Here is a 21,062-nt window from a genome sequence, read left to right on the forward strand (position 1 = left end):
GCATCCAGTATCGTGTATCGAACCTGGACTGGCAACTCGTTTCTTACGTGATATTTTACATGTTTCAATGTCATTCTCCCAAATCTTCCCACCCTCTCCCTCTCCCACAGAGTCCATAAGACTGTTCTATACATCAGTGTCTCTTTTGCTGTCTCGTACACCGGGTTATTGTTACCATCTTTCTAAATTCCATATATATGCGTTAGTATACTGTATTTATGTTTTTCCTTCTGGCTTACTTCACTCTGTATAATAGGCTCCAGTTTCATCCACCTCATTAGAACTGATTCAAATGTATTCTTTTTAATGGCTGAGTAATACTCCATTGTGTATATGTACCACAGCTTTCTTATCCATTCATCTTAAAGAACAGCTGAGCTCTAGCCGAGCCCACTGGATGTGCCCCTCACATCAGAGTAACTAGGGAAGGTCTGCCATGACTCAGGCAGATGACCTCACAAGCAGCTTCTGGGAGAATAAGAAGTGACTCAGCTGGTATTTCCTGGGTCATCTGAGCCTCTATATTAATGCACACTTTCACTTTTTCTCCCTTAGGTGCCCCCTTAGCACTTGTCTAACGTTTCTAGACAGGAAAAGAGTTTAGGTTAAAAGCCTGGAATCAGAAGACCTCAGTTCTGAACAGTCTTAAATTCTATACTCACAAGCTTTATGGTTTCTCATCTATCTTTTTTTTCTTTGTCATCTATAAAAAGGGAATCATTATATTTGTTCAGCAAGGGACAGTGGAGGGTAAAAGAAAAAGTAGAAGACATTCCCTGTGTAGACACATAATGTCCAGTTGGACAAGCAAAAGACATACACACAACTCTAAGGTATGACAGATGGGCAGCAAAGAGCAATATAAAAAGTGTTCCTGCTATCAGAGGAGAAGGAAGGTTGAGGGGCCTTGTAGTAAGGAGGTAAAGTGGAGGGCAGTGGTGTGGCAAGGAGGAGGTGGTGAGGGGTGTACGAGGCAGAAGGAAAAACGAGAGCACAGGAATGGGTAGGGAACATGGGAAATAAAAGCCACGAGGCACTTGATAAGTATAAAGTTCTGACAGGCTATCATTTCGACTCCTGTGGATCTCATTTTTCTCTCAGGGATTCCCCACTACGTTCATTTTCACCTGTTTTGTACCCACATAAGGATGTTAGAGAAGAAGAAAGTGAGAAGGACACTACTCGATTTTCTCAGGATCTCAAAATTTCCCTAACGATGACTGTCTTGTTAATTTACAAAAGTTCCCTGTGAGGAAAGAAGATTTTGCTCTTGAGTCAATTATTTATTATCATCACCTAGACAAGCTCTCACCTGACTTGTTAAAATTATAACTCAATTTGAAACTACATGCAAAAAAATAATTGCTTTCAAATTAACCTGCCTCTCAGCCTACGCACCTCCATCTCACCTGGCTCAGAGGAAGTGATGCCTCTCTTGTCCACCTTCCTCCTCCAGTGCCTCGTAGGGACTTAATCAGTTGTTACTGTTCTTTCCTCCAGGTTAATCACCAACTCCCAGTTCTTGTGCTCAGCTTATACCAGTATCTGTTTGCCTCGTTCCTGTGTCCCCCCCTCTTTTGCTGATCTCCCATCGTACTCTTGGAGAGCCCACCTGCCTGTCCCCACCTCCCCCTCTCCCACTCTTTCCACAGCTCTTAGAATCAAGTCTTCCAAGCTCTGTCTTCTGATCCTTTTCCCATCACTCTGGCAGATCCTCCTCAGTTTCTTAGACGATTCCCCTGCCACTAATAATTCCCTTAAAATACTGATGCTTCACTTTAATCATTCCCAAGTCAAAGGAGTCCTAACCCAGCCTCTCCTGGGACATCTTCAGCTTTAGTTCCAAGTGACTACTTTCTTCTCCACCTGGATGAGTCTCAAACTCTTTACTTCCTAAAATTAACCTTAGTAGCTCTTCTTTCCTATGAGTCAAACCTATTTCTCTTCCAGTATCCTTTTTATTAATGGCATCTCAGTGGAAACTATCAACATCACCAAACTGGAAATTACTCTCATCTTCTCCCTTACTTGCTATATTAATCATCAAATCTTTCCTTGTTTATCTTCCAACAACTCATGGAATCTATCCTCTGTCTCTGTCCCCACTTCTGTTTTGGTTCAAGCCATCAGTTCAGTCAGTTCAGTTCAGTCACTCAGTTGTGTCTGACACTTTGTGACCCCATGAACTGCAGCATGCCAGGCCTCCCTGTCCATCACCAACTCCCAGAGTTCACTCAAACATAATGTCCATTGAGTTGGTGATGACATCCAGCCATCTCATCCTCTGTCGTCCCCTTCTCCTCTTGCCTTCGATCTTTCCCAGCATCAGGGTCTTTTCCAATTAGTCAGTTCTTCACAACAGGTGGCCAAAGTATTGGAGTTTCAGCTGCAACATCAATCCTTCCAATGAACACTCAGGACTGATCTCCTTTAGGATGGACTAGTTGGATCTCCTTGCAGTCCAAGGCACTCTCAAGAGTCTTCTCCAACATCACAGTTCAAAAACATCTATTCTTTGGCGCTCAGCTTTCTTTATAGTCCAACTCTCACATGCATACATGACTACTGGAAAAACCATAGCTTTGACTAGATGCACCTTTGTTGGCAAAGTAATGTCTCTGCTTTTTAATATGCTGTCTAGGTTGGTCATAACTTTTCTTCCAGGGAGCAAGGGTCTTTTATTTTCATGGCTGCAGTCACCACCTGCAGTGATTTTGGAGCCCCCCCAAATAAAGTCTGTCACTATTTGAACTGTCTCCCCATCTATTTGCCATGAAGTGCTGGGACCAGATGCCATGATCTTCGTTTTCTGAATGTTGAGTTTTAAGCAAACCTTTTCACTCTCCTCTTTTACTTTCATCAAGAGGCTCTTTAGCTCTTCTTCTCTTTCTGCCAAAGGGTGACAAGGGTGGTGTCATCTGCATATCTGAGGTTATTGATATTTCTCCCGGCAATCTTGATTCCAGCTTGTGCTTCATCCAATCCAGCATTTCTCATGACATACTCTGCATATAAGTTAAATAAGCAAGGTGACAACATACAGCCTTGATATACTCCTTTTCCTATTTGGAACCAGTCTGTTGTTCCATGTCCGGTTCTAACTGTTGCTTTCTGATCTGTATACAGATTTCTCAAGACGGAGGTCAGGTGGTCTGGTATTCCCATCTCTTTCAGAACTTTCCACAGTTTATTATGATTCACACAGTCAAAGGTTTTGGCATAGTCAATAAAGCAGAAATAGATGTTTTTCTGGAACTCTCTTGCTTTTTCAATGATCCAGTGGATGTTGGTAATGTGATCTCTGGTTCCTCTGCCTTTTCTAAAACCAGCTTGAACATCTGGAAGTTCATGGTTCACATATTGCTGAAGCCTGGCTTTGAGAATTTTGAGCATCACTTTAGTATCATGTGAGATGAGTGCAATTGTGCGGTAGTTTGGGCATTCTTTGGCATTGCCTTTCTTTGGGATTGGAATAAAAACTGACCTTTTCCAGTCCTGTGGCCACTGCTGAGTTTTCAAAATTTGCTAGCATGTTGAGTGCAGCACTTTCACAGCATCATCTTTAAGGATGTGAAATAGCTCAACTGGAATTCCATCACCTCCACTAGCTTTGTTCGTAATGATGCTTCCTAAGGCCCACTTGACTTCACATTCCAGGATGTCTGGCTTTAGGTGAGTGATGATACCATTGGGATTATCTGGGTTGTGAAGCCATAATATCTCTCTATGAATGAAACGTTTTCCTTCTTGGTATCCCAGGCTCCACAATGTCCATAATCCGATCCTAAAAGGGTAATTTTTTATATGAAATAAAGATAATTTTTAACTTATTTTTATGGAGGCAACATTGGTTTATAAAATTACGTAAGTTTCATCTGTACCACATTATACACTAGTTCTCTACACCCTACAGTGTGCTCAGCACCAAAGGTTTCGATTCCATCCACCGCCAGTTGACCCCCTCTACCCATTGTGCCCTCTCCCTACCCATTCCCCTCTGGTAACCACTACTCTGTTCTCTATCTGTGTGTTGGGTTTGGTTTAGTTCCATTTATTTTGTTTGTTTGTGATTCCACAGGCTGGAAAAAGGTAGCTAGAAAGTTTCATTTTTTCCTCCCAGTTTTACTGACGTACAGCATTATTTAAGGTACATGGCAGAAGGACTTGACTCACATACACCATGAAATGAACACAATAAATTTAGTGAACATCCATCATCTCATACAAATTCAAAATTAATGAAAAATAAAAACATTTTCATTGTGATGAGAATTCTTTGGACTTACTAACTTCACAACTTTTATATATAACATGCAGCAGTGTTAATTATATGACTCACATTATACACCACATCCCTAGTACTTATGTTACCTAAGCTGGAAGTTCGTACCTTTTGACCACCTTTATCCAATTCCCCTCCTCCCATCCCCTGCCTCTGGTAACCACAAGCCTTTCTCTGTAAGTTTATTTGTTCATTTGTTTTTTGAAGTATAATTGACCTACAATACTATGTTAGTTCCCAGTGTAAAACATAGTGATTCAATATTTCTATACATTACAAAATGATCACCATGGTAAGTCGAGTCGCCACCTGTTCACTATAAAAAGATACTACGTTATTATTGGCTATGTATTGACTGTACTCCCTATTCTGTATGTATGTATCACTTTCATGACTTGTAACTAAAGTGTGCACTTCTTCATTTCCCTCGCCTAGTTCACTCATCCCCATGCCCCTCTCCTCTGGCAAACTCCTGCTGTGCTCTCTGTATCTGTGAATCTGTTTCTGCTTAGTTATGTTTGCCAGTTTGTTTTGTTTTTTAGATTTCACATATAAGTGAATTTCTCTGATTTATTTGACTGAACATAATGGACCCTTTAGGTCCATCCATGTTGATGCAAATGGCAAGATTTTGTCTTTTTATGGCTGAGTAGTATTCCATTGTGTATATAAACCATAACTTCTTTATCCATCCACTCACTGGTAAGTACTTTGGTCATTTCCACATATTGGCTATTGTAAATAATGCTGCAATGAAGTAAGGGGCGCATATATCTTTTCAAATTAATGTTTTCATATTCTTTGGGTAAATACTCAAAAGTGGGATAGATGGATCATATGGTAGTCCTACTCTTGATTTTTTGAGGAATCTCCATACTGTTTTCCATAGTAGCTTTACCAATTTACATTCCTATCAACAGTGTATAAAGGTTCCATTTTCTCCACATCCTTGCTAACATTTGTTATTTACTGTCTTTTTGATAATAGGCATGAAGCAATATCTCATTGTAGTGTTGATTTGCATTTCCCTAATAACTGGTGATGCTGAATATCTTTTCATAGAACTGTTGGCCATCTGTGTGTCTTCTTTAGAGAAATGTGTATTCGAGTTCTATATCTAATTTTGAATCAGGTTGTATTTTTTTTGTTATTGAGTTGTATGAGTTCTTCATACATATTTTGGATATTAACTCTTTACTACACATATGATTTACAAACATCTTCTCAATTTATCAGGCTGTCTTTTCATTTTGTTGATAGTTTCCTTTGCTGTACAAAAGCGTTCTCGTTTGATGTAGTCCCATGTGTTTATATTTTCTTTTCCCTTGCCTGAGGATATACAGAAATATATTGCCAAGCCTGTCAAAGAGAGAGTGGGCTTTTTTTAAAACAGTTCTAAAATCTTTTTATTATTTCTCATAGTGAGGAGAATAAAATCCAGATTTCTCAGCAGAGCCTACGCAACCATTCCTATCCTGAATTTTTACATTTGGAAAGTAGTGTCCTATAGTGGTAAGGCACGATGGCTTTGGTGTCAGACTCACCTGGTTCAAGAGCTGGCTCTGTCAGTCACTAGTCGTGTGACTTTGGAATTAAGCCAAAGCTTAAATTCCCAAAGGCTTAGTGTCCTTATTCCTAAAATAAAAATAATAATCATAAGTTATTGCCAGGCATGATGATGATGATGATTATATGAAGCCCTTAGCAATCTAATTGACATACAATAAGTGTGAAATAAATGGTATGGTATTTATTAACAAGTTACTTCTTCATCCTCATCCTTCCATGATAAATTTACATGCAAACCACCATCCAATCACATGAATGTCTTGCATGTGTGTGTGCTCAGACACTTCAGTCGTGTCTGACTCTGTGAGACTCTGTGGACTGTAGCCCGCCAGGCTCCTCTGTCCATGGGATTCTCCAGGCAAGAATAGTAGAGTGGGTTGCCATTCCCATCTCCAGGGGAATCTCCCCAACCCAGCGATCCAACCCTTGTCTCTTATGTCTCCTGCATTGGCAGGCCAGTTCTTTACCACCAGCACCACTTGGGAATGTCTTGCAGATTTTTTCAAATCTTGTATCTTTGTTCTTGCTGCCCCTATGGCCTTGAATGCCTTTCTCTTATCTAGCTGATGAGCAAATAATTCATCATTTGAGTCTCAAATATTTTTTTTCCCCTCAGACACCTCTACCTCAGTCTCTGTGGCAGAAGCTGGAGACTCTCACAAAACCCCTGTCAGTGGTGACACTGATTTTATATACATGTAATACATATTGTCATTGTGTGTTCACATGTGTCTCCTTCATAACATTTTGAGCTTTTTGTGTTAGAGATAGAAACTTACTTGTTTATCTTGAACACCATAACCCATTTTACCAATAGATTCTCAGTAAATATTTTTGAATTAAAAAAAATACAGAAAAGAAAGCATCCTCCTCCTCCACAAAAAAGTGGGTATAACTAGATGAATGGTTATAACATATATGAAACATGAAAACCCCTGCGCATTCACCAGATGTCTCAAACCATTCTTGGGGCTCTCAAATTAAGTACAAATACTGGATAGGCAGCATTTGACAATGAAAAGAGCAGGAACATTAAAGACAGAACAGTATTTATTTACTGAACTTTATTATGTATAAGGCACTGCTAGGAGTTGAGTATACAATGGTGAATTTCATAACTACATGATTTTAGCAAATTCCTTAAGCCTTATATTTTTCAGTTTTTTCAACTCTAAATTTGTATCATAAGGCTGTTGTGTTAATTAAATGAGACCATGTATATAACCTGCCCAGAAGAGTGCCTGACTCAGTAGATCCTTAACAAATGGTAGTTATTTCCTTCCTTCTCTAGGCTAGATGTTAAAAGAGGGCATGAAGGTGAACAGACATGGATCCTGACTCAATGAGCTCCCATTTAGAACTCTGCTTCCTTTCATCAACCATAAAGGACTCCAGACAAACAATAAACCAAGTGACAGACTAAATACAAAAGCTCCAAACCAACTCTTGACTCCCTTGTCCAAAGAATAGTGTGACAAGAATAAGATAGGGTGTGACCCTCTCCTCCTAGTCTGGGCATTCAACCAATATGCCATCATTTGTAACAGCCATTCACCAACCTTTAATTGCACACTACAAAAATAAGCATCAGAGAAAAGTATTGGGGCAGCGGGGGAAGACACTCAATTTAAGATAAATAATTTAGTTCAGTTGGAATACTTGCTAGCAAAGATACAGACACTAGAGCATCCTATTTATTCAAAACCAACACTCACCAACGTTTATTGAAATGTGACTCTATGCCAGGAACTAGCTGAGCTCGATGTAAACCAAAAGAGATGGAAATGACACAAACTTTCTTTTCCTTTCATGAAAAAAGAACTTACTTTCCAATAGCTTTCTCTACACTTGCCAGTTATTTTGGCTGGTTGCTTTGATTTGGAGTAGAAAGCCACATACTTTATTTAAAACTTAATTTAGTTTTGTCACAGGACACAACTCAAGTCTCATTTAGAAAAAGAGATTGCTATTCCTAAAAGCAATGTTTTAAGGTTAATTCTTCAAGCTACAAAACTGCAACTTTTCTTATTAATATATACGTCCAAAATATAGACTGTCCCTAACATATCAATAGATTATGCTCCAAAACTTCATTTGTAAATTCACTGAATTCAATTCAAGACACATATTACAAAGAAACAGCACTAGAGTTCGATTTGGGGCCAACTTGTAAAAGTTGATTGAACCACAATACACCTGAGATACTGGTATGCATTTAACTACAGAGCTAAGCTTTTGTGCATTCTCATGCCAAACTGTATTCAGGGAAATAACTAAAAGAGCAGTATCCCAACATGCAGATCAGGGGCCCCGATTCTGATAGTAGAGTAAAAATTTCACAGGTTGATGGTACCAGGAGGATACCTTGAGGAAGAGGGAGACAACGGACAGGATTCCAATGGGAACCACGTCAGGAACTGTAGGGATGAAAAGCTGAGGTGGGAGATTTGGGGCAAGAGAGAGAAGGCTCCATGTGGCTCCTGAAAATTTAGTCCAAGGAATAAGAGCCGAAGTGGGACCAGAGTCATCTTTTACAGTAATGAGGGGACTGGACACTGGAATAGGAGGGAGACGGTTTATATTAACACATGAAAAACACTTGGCCTAAGTCTTGGCACATGGTGGTATTCAATAAAAGGTGATGGAGCCATTACACATGGTGAGGGGGCAGTAAAACGTGTAGGCTTTGCTCCATTGTTTGTCTTCTGGAATACAATCTACTTGGACTCCATGTGAGAAGCATGGAACTCCAAGCCTCTCTGAACTATGAACTATCAGTGGCCTATGGAGTTAGTGGAGCAGGACTATGGCTGGACCAATGGAACATGCAGGTAAAAATATTGCTCTTGTGAGGCTCTTGTAACGAAGATAGTATAAGTCTGCATAGCCCCTCATTTCCCTCTTCCCCAGCCCATTGTTTTCACCTAAAGCTTGAAGTGGAAGAGTGTAGGACATAGGGATATGTACCCCAGTCAGAGGCAGAGCAAAGCAGAAGGGGAAGGACAAGGGAAAGAAAAAAGAAAACTCACAACAGGAATGAGAAACAGCTGAAGTGGAGGAGCAGCCTTTCATATAATAAGGACAGTGGTGGTGGTTTAGTTGCTAAGTCGTGTCTGACTCTTGTGACCCCATGGACTATAGCCTGCCAGGCTCCTCTGTCCATGGGATTCTCCAGGCAAGAATACTGGAGTGGGTTTCCATTTTCTTCTCCAGGGGATCTTCTCGACCCAGGAATTCTTCCCAGGATTCTTCCTCACCCAGGAATCAAACCCAGGTCTCCTGCATTGCAGGCAGATTCTCTACTGACTGAGCTATGAAGGAGGCCCTAAGCACAATACCACCAGGCAGAAGGCACTACACCATATGCTCTGAAAACACTTTTTAAAAAAGGCAGTGCCTCCATAGGCAGTTAAACCAAATGTGACGGTCATCCTCTTTCTATTTTGGGGTTACATTTTAGCTCGAAAGAATCTGAAAAAGCTTCCAGGAACAGCTCTCCACAGGACTCTTCCAATCTTCTCCTTCAATCAAGGGTCTCACCTACTTTTAGACATCTCTGTTCTCTCCAATTGTTATGCAGGAAAGGAAAAGAAGTGCATAAAAATGTGCCCAGGTGAGAGTCTGATGATGCATTCTTTTCTGCCAGTCCTTTCAGAAGGGGTGCTCTCATGAGAAAAGATCCTGAAGGTATGACACATCTTTTGGATATCAGAAAATTGAAATGTGGGTATGACTCTCATTTATAAGTGACCCTCAGTCAACTTATCCTTGCCAACTATAAAGATAATAATTGCTAGATGTACAGGTTGTAATTGGATCACTGGCATCAGTGACAGGGTTATTTGTTGTTATAGCAATATTAACAAAATTATGCCTAAGGCAGTCTAATTAGAATAGCACCACAGGTGACCCAACTGGCATTTTCAATATGTTATCTAAGAGGTATGATCTAAGACAAGTCAGAGCTGACTTAATGAAGTTTCTGATCAGAGGCTGTTCTGAAGACAGTGAGTTATTGAAGGAGACAAGGAGGAACTGATGAGTGGCAGATTTGTGCAGGCTATCTGAGGACAACAAAAAGCAGCAGAATTTATTGGATTCAATCTTGCTCCTTCCTTCTCAGCAGCAGGATCCCAAAGTCATAAATGTTATCTGTGAAAAGAAGCCTAAAGATCACCTAGTTCGGTTATATTCAAGTGAGCTTTTTAAAATCTCCTGGCAGATCAACATCATGATTTTTCCATGGGTCAAGGGGCATAAACTTATCACCACCCCATTTGAGAATCATGACTATAAGCAGCAGCATAATGTAGGGGCTAAGAACAAACACTTAAATATTAGATAGCCCTGAATTAATAAGAGATAGAGCTTCCCTGGTATCTCAGATGGTAAATAATCTGTCTGCAATGCAGGAGACCTGGGTTCCAACCCTCGGTTGGGAAGGATCCCTTGCAGAAGGGAATGGCAACCCACTCTGGTATTCTTGCCTGGAGAATTCCATGGACAGAGGAGCCTGGTGGGCTACAGTCCATGGGGTCACAGAGTCGGACACAATTAAGCGACTAACACTTTCACTTTTCAATAAGAGATATGTTACTCACTAGTTGCGTGACCTTGCTTTGTTTCTTAAATTTCCTGAGCCAATTTCCCTCTCTCTAAACTGGGGATTATCACAAAATATAATGCAATTTCATGTGCTGAGAATGAAATGAGGAAAAGTCCCTAACTCAGCATCTAACATATGGATTTCTCAGCCTCCATGGTTACAAGAGCCAATCCCTCATAATAAATCCCTTCCCATGTATTTACTCTATTCATTTGGACTCTCTGCAGAACCCTAGTACATATACTATTACTATTGAATTTATTACTGAATACTGCAACTATCCAGTATGTTGAGGCAGAAAAAGACTGAGGAGCAAAATGTTAGTCCAACTCTCTCAAGAGGAACCTTGAACCTCCATAGATAGAAGTGACTTGCCTAAAGTTACCTATCTTAGAAGAGCCTGGACCAGATACCAGATGGTGGGTCTGGTGCTCCTTAGGCCACAAAACTCATCATAATATAGAATAAAGTTTTACTATGTGTGTGTGTTAGTTGCTTAGTCATGTCTGACTCTTTGTGACCCCATGGGCTATAACCTGCCACCAGGCTCCTCTGTCCATGGAATTCTCCAGGCAAGAACACCAGAGTGGGGTTGTCATTCCTTTCTCCAGGAGATCTTCCCAACCCAGGAATTGAACCTTGGTCTCCTGCATTGCAGGCAGATTCTTTACCATCTGAACCACCAGGGAAGTCCCTAAATATATTGTATTATATATAATGGAGACAATTAAATGTTCCTTATTCTGAATTTCAAACACAGGTGAGTAAGTGAAAGTCACTCAGTTGTGTCTGACCCTTTGCAACCCCCTGGACTATACAGTCCACGGAATTCTCCAGGTCAGAATACTGGAATGGGTAGCCTTTCCCTTCTCCAGGGGATCTCCCCAACCCAGAGAGTGAACCCAGGTCTCCCACATTGCAGGCAGATTCTTTACCAGCTGAGCCACAGGGGAGGCCCCAGAGCAAATTATAATCTAACTAGGAAAGCAACATTAATTATGGCTACTTTTGCTCAATCTTATCTGACTCTTTGCAGCCCCATGGACTGTAGCCTGCCAGGTTCCTCTGTCCATGGAATTTTCCAGGCAAGAATACTGAAGTGGGTTGCCACTTCCTACTTCAGGGGATCTTGCCAACGTAGGGATCAAACCTGCCTCTCTTGTGTCTCCTACACTGGCAGCTGGATTCTTTACCACTAGCACCACCTGTAAGATCATAGTTGTTTTTCCTTATTATTTCCCTACAGTCTCTCAATTAAGAAAAGAACTCTCCACCCTGAGAAAATATATGAAAAAGGATCCTAATTTAATTTTCTTCTCTTTATTTGTTCTAACATTCTGGTTCTTCTATGGCTTCCAACAAGTTAATTATTTTTGTAATTTCTAAGGAGGAGTAGGAAGTTTTTTTTTTTCAGTCCACTGAAAATGACTTTTACAATAAGCAAGTTTTGCAGAACTTTGATCGTAACAACAATGTAAAGGAATTCAAGAATAACATGGAGAAAATGATTATATATAAGTTTCAGATTTTTTAAAATTCCTGAATCTAAGAGAAGATAGATTGCAGAGTTCCCCCTCTTCTATTTTTTTTTAAATCATAGCTTTTAAACTTTCACAATTGTAAAATCTATTTCAATGTATTTATAACTTTGAGAATACTATTAATATATGACTGAGCAGCCTAAAGAAAACTGAAAAAATTGGAAAGATTCAATTCACTATGACTCATTTAAATGGACTAAAGGACTAGCAGCCTCAGATTCATTTCTCTGTCAATTTATTAAAATAAGCTCAGCTCACAGACAAATGGAATTTTTAATCAGGAGTGAAATTTCCCCAGCCAACTCTTCTGGTCTCTTGTTAATTGAATGTGCAGAATATCCTTTAAAGAAAGACATGTGTGGACATGACAGGGCTGGGTTACACTGGACCCGTCTTCCCCACTGTGCTCTCCTGCTGTCCCTATGTGGGTAAGAAGCCCTGAAACTCATCTCAATCCCAAACTCCTCAATTCTGTGCAATTTTCTTAAGTAGGCCCCTTTCTAGGACATACATTGGAAAAGAAAACAAAGAAGCTATGTCCTCCTCTCAGTCTGTCAAAATCAATGATTTTAATCTGCCAAATTGGCCCCAACTCCATTGAAATACATCTCAAATTAAGTGAGGCAGCACCAGGTTCCTCCTACTATTGTCTTGGGTTTATCTCAGCATGGTCATAGAGGATTCATTCATGCAATAATTTAACAGTCACTGAAAGCCTACTATATACCAGATACCACACTAAGTACTTGGTAATATGTTGGTGAGTAAAACAGATATGATACTATCCTAAAGCTCCCAAGGAATGGTTTAGAGACCACATTCTTCCTAAAGATTTCTTTTCTCAGACACCAACCTGTTTTCAGTCTATTCAGAGCCACTGCTATTTGGTGACTCACTTCCTCTGCTTTGGCCCGGGCCATGACTTGCCACTTCTGTCTCCTCCTGGAGTGCTTCCTCAGTCTCCTGTTGCCAAGTGACAGACATTGCGGATTGGACTACCCAAGAGTTATTTCCCACCCTTTTCCACCATGATGCCTCCACCAAAGAGGCTACATAGTCAAGAATATACTTTGTCAGCTTCCTTTACCCTCTGGCCCCGGATGTAAGCAGAGATCTGCCGGAGTGATTTCTGCGGAATTTTTCTTCTTTGATAAAGAGGGACACATGTAACTAGTAAGCACTTCCAAGTTCCTACTTCTTCTCGCTTTGAAAGCAGAAACAATGGCTGGACGTCAGCACTCATACCATGAACGTGGGGAAAGATCAAGAGAACACAAAGATGCTGGCCCTGACACTGTTCTGTCCCTGAAATACCAGAAATCTGTATCAAACAACTGATTATTATATGACGTGAACCCATATTGTTTAGGCCAATGTGGTGGAATTTTTTGTCTCTTGCGGTCAAACACAATTCTTACCGACACATTACCACTGCCACTATCACAGCCAAAGGTGCCTTGGCATCTCAGGAGCCTAGCAAATCTTTCTACTCCTACGCTGTCCAAAACAAGGGTGAAAAACGAATCCCAAAGTGTTATTCAATCCTGATGAAGTCTATAAGCACATGGTTGTTCAGTGCCCATCAACTTTTATTTTGGTTGTTTGCCTGGGGATACTTATCAAATCACCTTGTGGGCATGAGAAGTGAGACCTGCAGTGTGAAGGTACCCAGGCTCCATGCCAGTGGAATGACAGAGATATCAACTCCTTTCAAATAAGATTATAGCACCTTATCTCTTAAGTACTCCTCAGGTAGGAAGGCATCCACAAATGTACTCCTACATCTTAATCTCCTAATAACATGGTTACTAATTTCAAGCTCTGGAGGTATATATGCAAATAACCTCAGATCACTAAGAGGATTTAAGTCATATTTCACTCTAAAGGAATCACATTTATATATTCTAAACTTCACATTTGTTATCTCTCTCCTCCTGTTAACTAAATAGGAAGTATTTTCCATCATAGGAAAGTCTCTTCATCTGTGCTATGGATCCCACCTCCTCCCACTTTCTCAGGAACTTCCCCCTCTGGATTATATCCGTTGTCTCTTACATAACTTCAAAATTTTCTTCTTTACTGAACTCCCTTGGTAATCATTTAAACATACTATTGTCTCTCCTTTAAAAAAAAATTATTTTATTTATTTTAATTGGAGGACAGTCACTTCACAGCACTGTGGTGGCCCCTGCCACACATCAACACAGATCAGCCACAAGAGCACATGAGCGCCCCCATCCTGAAGCCCCCTCCCCATCCCATCCCTCAGGGTTGTCCCAGTGCACTGGCTTTGAGTGCCCTGCTTTATGCATGAAATTTGGTCATCTATTTTACATATGGTCATATACATGTTTCAGTTCTATTCTCTCAAACCATCCCACCCTCGCCTTCTCCCACAGAGTCCAACAGTCTGTTCTTTACATCTGTATCTCTTTTGCTGTCTTGCATATAGGATTGTTGTTACCGTCTTTGTCCATATATATGCATTAATATACTATACTGGTGTTTCTCTTTCTAACTTACTTCACTCTGTATAATAGGCTCCAGTTTCATCCATCTCATTAGAACTGACTCAAATGCATTCTTTTTAGCTGAGTAATGTTCCATTGTGTATATGTACGATGATTTCCTTAACCATTCATCTGCCGATGGACATCTAGGTTGCTTCAATGTCCTAGCTATTGTAACAGTGCTGCAATGAACAGTGAAGTACATGTGTCTCTTTCACTTCTGGTTTCCTTGGTGTATATGCCCAGCAGTGGGATTGCTGGGTCATATGGCAGTTCTATTTCCAGTTTTTTAAGGAATATCCACACTGTTCTCCATAGTGGCTGTACTAGTTTAATTCCCACCAACAGTGTAAGAGGGTTCCCTTTTCTCCACACCTTCTCCAGCATTTGTTTGTAGACTTTTTGATGGCAGCCATTCTGACTGGCGTGAGATAATACCTCATTGTGGTTTTGATTTGCATTTCTCTAATAATGAGTGATGTTGAGCATTCTTTCATGTGTTTGTTGGCCATCTATATGTCTTTGGAGAAATGTCTATTTAGTTCTTTGGCCCACTTTTTTATTGGGTTGTTCATTTTTCTGGTATTGAGCTGCATGAGCTGCTTGCATGTTTCTGAGATTAATTCTTTGTCAGTTGCTTCATTCACTATTATTTTCTCCCATTCTGAAGGCTGTCTTTTCACCTTGCTTATAGTTTCCTTCCTGGAGGAGGAAATGGCAACCCACTCCATTATTCTCACCTGGAGAAAACCATGGACAATGAGCCTGGCAGGTTACAGTCCATGGGATCGCAAGAGTCAGATACGACTTAGAGACTAAACCACCACCACCACCACCACCATAGTTTCCTTCGTTGTGCAAAAGCTTTAAAGTTTAGTTAGATCCCATTCGTTTATTTTTGTTTTTATTTCCATTATTCTGGGAGTTGGGTCATAGAAGATCTTGCTGTGATTTATGTCAGAGAGTGCTCTGCCTATGTTTTCCTCTAAGAGTTTTATAGTTTCTGGTCTTACATTTAGATCTTCAATCCATTTTGAGTTTATTTTTTTGTGTGGTGTTAGAAAGCGTTCTAGTTTCATTCCTTTACACATGGTTGACCAGTTTTCCCAGCACCACCTGTTAAAGTGTCTCTCCTATCTTAAAAAACAAAACAAAATTTTAGTAGACTACAAATTTCCAACTAAAACCTTATTTAGTCTCCCAGCTATAAAATATACAGCTATAGCTTCAATTTCCACTACTATTCTCAATCCATTCTAGTCTGGCTTTTATTCTTCTCAACCAAGTACTCACCAGGGCCTACCCTGCTCAGCTTCCAAGATCAGACAACATTGGGTGTGTTCAGGGTGGTATGGTCATAGACCTGGCTTCTGCTCTTACTGCCTAGATTCTAGCATTAAGCCACCTATGACTTACATGTTTCCAAGTCAGTGAAAATGCTCACATCTTCCCTATTTAAACCCCTAGCTTCCCTCTGTAGTACACAGGATCCCACTTCTCCCTCTAGTAACCATCTCTTTCCTTGCCTTGCATCTTTCCATGTGCCCACACTTCCTTGGTTTTTCTTCTGACTCATTTTCAGCCTGCTTTGCTGATGTTTCCCTTTCTACCCATCTTTCTGTGTAGAACTTCCTCAGGGCTCAGTCTTTGTCCCTCTTCAATTCTCTCCCAAAGTGATCTCAGCTATTCCTGTATCTTCAAACACCATCTATAGGCAATAGTATTTAAAACGTATCTCCAGCCCAGGTTGCTCTTCTGAGTTACAGACTCATTTGTCCAAATGTTTATATTATCCCTAGTTGAGACACTTGAATGTATTATAAGAATCTGAAACAGAGTATGCTCTGCAAATAAATTAATCATCTCTAACCACTTTGCCCCAAACTGCTTCTCCTCTAGCGTTACCTATCATGGTAAATGATATCAGCATCCTCCCAGACTCTCTAGCCAGAAGTCTGTGAACACTTCCTCTCCTTCAGTGATTCTCCCCTAACCACACTCCACTCCACTTCTGCCCCCCCAAAAAATAATCACAAATTCAGTTGACTTTGCCCCCACATTGATCTGCTTTCCGATTGAAGTCACCATCATCTCTCACCTGGCTACCCAGATCACCCTCTCTCCAGTTTCCTCTAACATACTTTTCCTTGTCCCAACTCCATTTTTCACATAACAATGACAGCAATCATTTAAAATGTGAAAAGCGAAAGTCGTACAGTCATGTCCAATTCTTTGCGACCCCATGGACTACACAGTACATGGAATTCTCCAGGCCAGAATACTGGAGTGGGTAGCCTTTCCCTTCCCCAGGGGATCTTCCCAACCCAGGGATCAAACCCAGGTCTCCCGCATTGCAGGCGGATTCTTTACCAGCTGAGCCACAAGGGAAGCCCATTTAAAATGTAAATCTGATTAAATCTTTCCTCTACTAAAACCATTTCATGGCTTCCCAGTTCTACATATTACATCCAAAATCCTTCTCTGTGTTTTCTGAACAAACTCTTTTTTTGCCTCAAGATATTATAGATGCATCTGCTAGGAATGTTGTTTCCTCCAGATTGTGCATAGCCAACTCTTTCATCTTTCAGGTATGAATTCAATCACTATTTTCTTAAGAAACTCTCCTGATTAACTTCTAAATACTGTCAGATTCCCTATTTACTTTCATACCATCTTGTGATTTTTAGTTATAAGATTTTCACCATAGTAATTAAATCCTACTTGTGTGATTATCTAGTAGAGAGAGACCCTAACTAAATAATGAAAGCTCCAGGAGGGTAAGGACTGGATATAATATGCTCACTAATGTATTCTCAATGGCAAGCAGAGGGGAATAGTAGCTGCTCAGTAAGAGTTGGATGCTTAAGCTGAGTTACATTTAGTTCAGGCTTTAAGAGGTTTATTGACTCCCTGTTCTGATCATAGACATATATGACTTTAATTATGACTAAGTACTTATGTTTTAATTATAAGCATTTAATTACATTAATTATCTAATTGTGATATATTTACACTTCCAGAAGTACTTAACTATGAAAAGGGATATATTTCTATAAACTAAAAGAAGTACTGAATTTTTCTAGAAAGTTCATTTTGGGAGCAAGATTTCATTGCTCTTGAAGACTACTGGACAGATAATTGTCAAAAGAGGAAAGAGTAAAGTAAAAAATCAACTAATTCAGTAAAATTGATACATTGACCATCAAGGTTCTAAATATTTTAGAATAAAATCTCCCATTTTTTAAAGATATTTTGTAAGTTGAATGAAATTTTAATTCAAAATCTAGAGCTATAAAATTAAGAACTTGAAGAAAGACACTCCAAAATTTCCCTCTAGAAACATTCTATTGTAAGAGCTTAAAGGCCAGTCTGTGTCCCTGAGGTCCATTATTAATACATGTGGGGACAGAATGATTAACATGGAAAGAGAGGCGACAGGGGGAAACCCCTGCCAAAAGGAAAAAGACAGATGAGGATTTAAATTTTGAGAAAGTCCAAATTCTCAAGGGCTCTGATCTATTGACATAAGAATATTGTGGCAGACAGAATAAGAAAAAGTAATTAGAGCCGATTTCTCAACCCCAGCACTATTGACATTTTGTGCTGAATAATCCTTTGTTTCAGGGTCTGTCCTATGCATTATAGGATATTTAGCACCAAGCCTGTCTCTACCCAGTGGATGCCAATGGCACTCCTCCCTGAAAATAGTTATACTCAAAAATGTCTCTAGACATCTCTAAATGTCCCCCGGGAAAGGCAAAATTGCCCCTGATTGAGAACCATTGGATTAGAAAAAGTCAAAGGGGCTTCCCTGGTGGCTCAGACAGTAAAGAAAAGTCAGAGGAACTACTGGCTGAATCAAAAAAAGGACAAAGGGACACAGGGTTTGGTGTTTTTTTTTTTTTTATTCACCAGTTAATTGATGCATACATTCCTCATTCATTTGACAAGTCACGGTACTGGCCACTGTGTTCCAAAGATGAGTAGAGCGCGGTCACTGTTCAGAGCTGGAAGTCTACTTCTAAGACAAAGAGGCCATTGTCTTAGAACAGATCGTGGATTTACAGTCATGTGAGATGTTGGTTTTAATGTATAAACAAAGTTACCCAAGAAAGGTCTCTACCTTGCTCGAGATACACAGCACACCTGGTTATGGCGGATGTAGGGAATTAGATATAAGCATTCAGTTCAGCTTTCTAGAGCACCCCCCGACCTGCACCAGTAGAACAGATAAAACTACTTGGTTCAGAACCCCTTGCCACCAGGTTTCCAGTGCAAACTGGATAAGTCCTTCAATTCTTTGCATGAGATTGAATCCGCAAGTGAACACCATCCAGTCTTCCTCCTACTCAGAGGCACAGTCCTGGGGTATCTGGGTTTTCCGCAGCCATGTCCCAGTGCCCATATCATGCTCTGTGGGGGTCCAGAGGTAGGTGCGATTGGGTTAGTGCTGGCTCCCTGACCCCGGAACAGCAGCAGGTACGGGTCACTCCTAATTCCACATGCCTGCTCTGAGAGAGGCAGCAGCACTCCTGACAGGCCAGGTAGCAGTATTCTGGAATTTTTTCTGAAAAATTTAGCAATGGTCTCCAGCACTCTGATGAATATGTATGAGCTGGATTCCTTGAATTATAGTTTATCCTGCTTAAAATATGTAGAATGAGTTCTGGTTTTTGCAAATTGAGCCCAGCAACTCTATACAACAAACTGCAATAACTCAGTAAACCCATCACACAGTGCGATCACACACCCCCAGTACGGAAACAGATCAGAGATTCTTCAGTGAAGCACCAGATGAAGAATTTGGCTTCCATTTAGGGGCCATGCTGCATGAAAAATATGTTTGCTTTTGTTTGTGTGTTGTTGAATTGATATGAGTAAAAATATAAGATTTGCACTCTAAGTGCCGTGCCAGAGATAAGCACAGGGTACAATATGGAGGCGGTACACAGTCAGGGAAAATTTTTTAGAGAAGTGACGCCAGAGCTGAGTCTTAAACTACTGAGAAATATGCCAGGAAAATTGCATTCAATGGCTAAAGAACAGAGCAGGTCAATCCTGAAGGAAATCAACCCTGAATAGTCATCGGAAGGACTGATGCTGAAGCTGAAGCTCCAATGCTGTGGTTACCTGATGCACAGTACCAACTCATTGGAAAGGACCCTGATGCTGGGAAAGATTGAAGGCAGGAGGAGAAGGGGGTGACAGGAGATGAGACGGTTGAATGGTACCATCGACTCAATGGGCACGAATCTGAGCAAGCTCTGGGAGATAGTGATGGACAGGGAAACCTGCTGTGTAGCATCCACGGGGTCGCAAAGAGTCAGACACAACTGAGTGACTGAACAAACAACAACGCCAAGCAGAGGATGTGCCACAGGTATAAAGAGTTGAGAGAGCATGTTACATTTATAGGGCAGGAAACTGTTTAGGGGAACTGGATTGTAAAATGACAGGTAGTGAGTTTCCAGAGATCAACTGGATGGCAGAGACAAGAGCATGAAACAGGGGGAGCATTATAACTAAATTTCTTGAGTCTAAGAAACCACTGATTATAAGACACACTGTAAGACATTTCAGGCTTCCCTCATAGTTCAGTTGGTAAAGAATCTACCTGCAATGCAGGAGACCCCGGTTCGACTCCTGGGTTGGGAAGATCCCCTGGAGAAGGGATAGGCTACCCACGCCAGTAGTCTTGGGCTTCCCTTATGGCTCAGCTGGTAAAGAATCCACCCACAATGCGGGAGACCTGGGTTCGATCCCTGGGTTGAGAAGATCCCCTGGAGAAGGGAAAGGCTACCCTCTCCAGTATTCCGGCCTGCAGAATTCAATGGACTAAACAGTCCACGGGGTCGAAAAGAGTCTAACACAACTGAGTGACTTTCACTTTCACATCAAGACTTTTCAAGTTAAAAATGTAAGCACTACAGTACATGTACTAATTTATTTTAAAACTAACTAAAAAATACCATTCATCTATCAATCTAAGCTTTCTCTTTTTAATACCTAAGCCAGAATTCTACCTAAACTTTCTTCACAATATTTGCATGTGAGAATCTAGAGGATCTGGCGTTCCTCTCTAATAAGTCACTTTCAGTCATCTGGAGGTTGGTTAAAGTTGGCTGTCACTGGTGCCTGTGGTTTTGACATTTTAAAAGTTTGTCAGTAAATTTCAAGTCACATCAAATTATATGAGGATTTCTTCCTCTGCATTTCTTATTCAGTTAACTTCGACATTTTGTTTTTCCATTGATACATTACATATTCAGATCAGATCAGTCACTCAGTCGCGTCCAACTCTTTGCGACCCCATGAATCACAGCACGCCAGGCTCCCTGTCCATCACCAACTCCCGGAGTTCACTCAGACTCACGTCCATCGAGTCAGCGATGCCAATCCAGCCATCTCATCCTCTGTCGTCCCCTTCTCCTCCTGCTCCCAATCCCTCCCAGCATCAGAGTCTTTTCCAATGAGTCAACTCTTCGCATGAGGTGGCCAAAGTACTGGAGTTTCAGCTTTAGCATCATTCCCTCCAAAGAAATTCCAGGGCTGAT

General features: G+C 40.7%; 1 long non-coding RNA gene across 1 annotated transcript in view; it reads right to left on the reverse strand.

Annotated features, from left to right (window-relative positions):
- Nucleotides 1-3,732: 3,732 nt before the first annotated feature.
- LOC104987549 overlaps nucleotides 3,733-21,062 on the reverse strand; it is a 68,722-nt gene continuing 51,392 nt past the window's right edge. The window contains exons 2-3 of the long non-coding RNA XR_825141.1: nucleotides 5,827-5,917; nucleotides 3,733-3,784 (exon numbers count right to left, since the gene is read on the reverse strand). This is a non-coding gene — a long non-coding RNA (uncharacterized LOC104987549). The remainder of the gene's footprint in view (nucleotides 3,785-5,826; nucleotides 5,918-21,062) is intronic.

The sequence above is a fragment of the Bison bison genome, unplaced genomic scaffold (genome assembly GCF_000754665.1).
Source record: "Bison bison bison isolate TAMUID 2011002044 unplaced genomic scaffold, Bison_UMD1.0 scf7180017864098, whole genome shotgun sequence".
In the NCBI taxonomy this organism is placed as follows: Eukaryota; Metazoa; Chordata; class Mammalia; order Artiodactyla; family Bovidae; genus Bison; species Bison bison.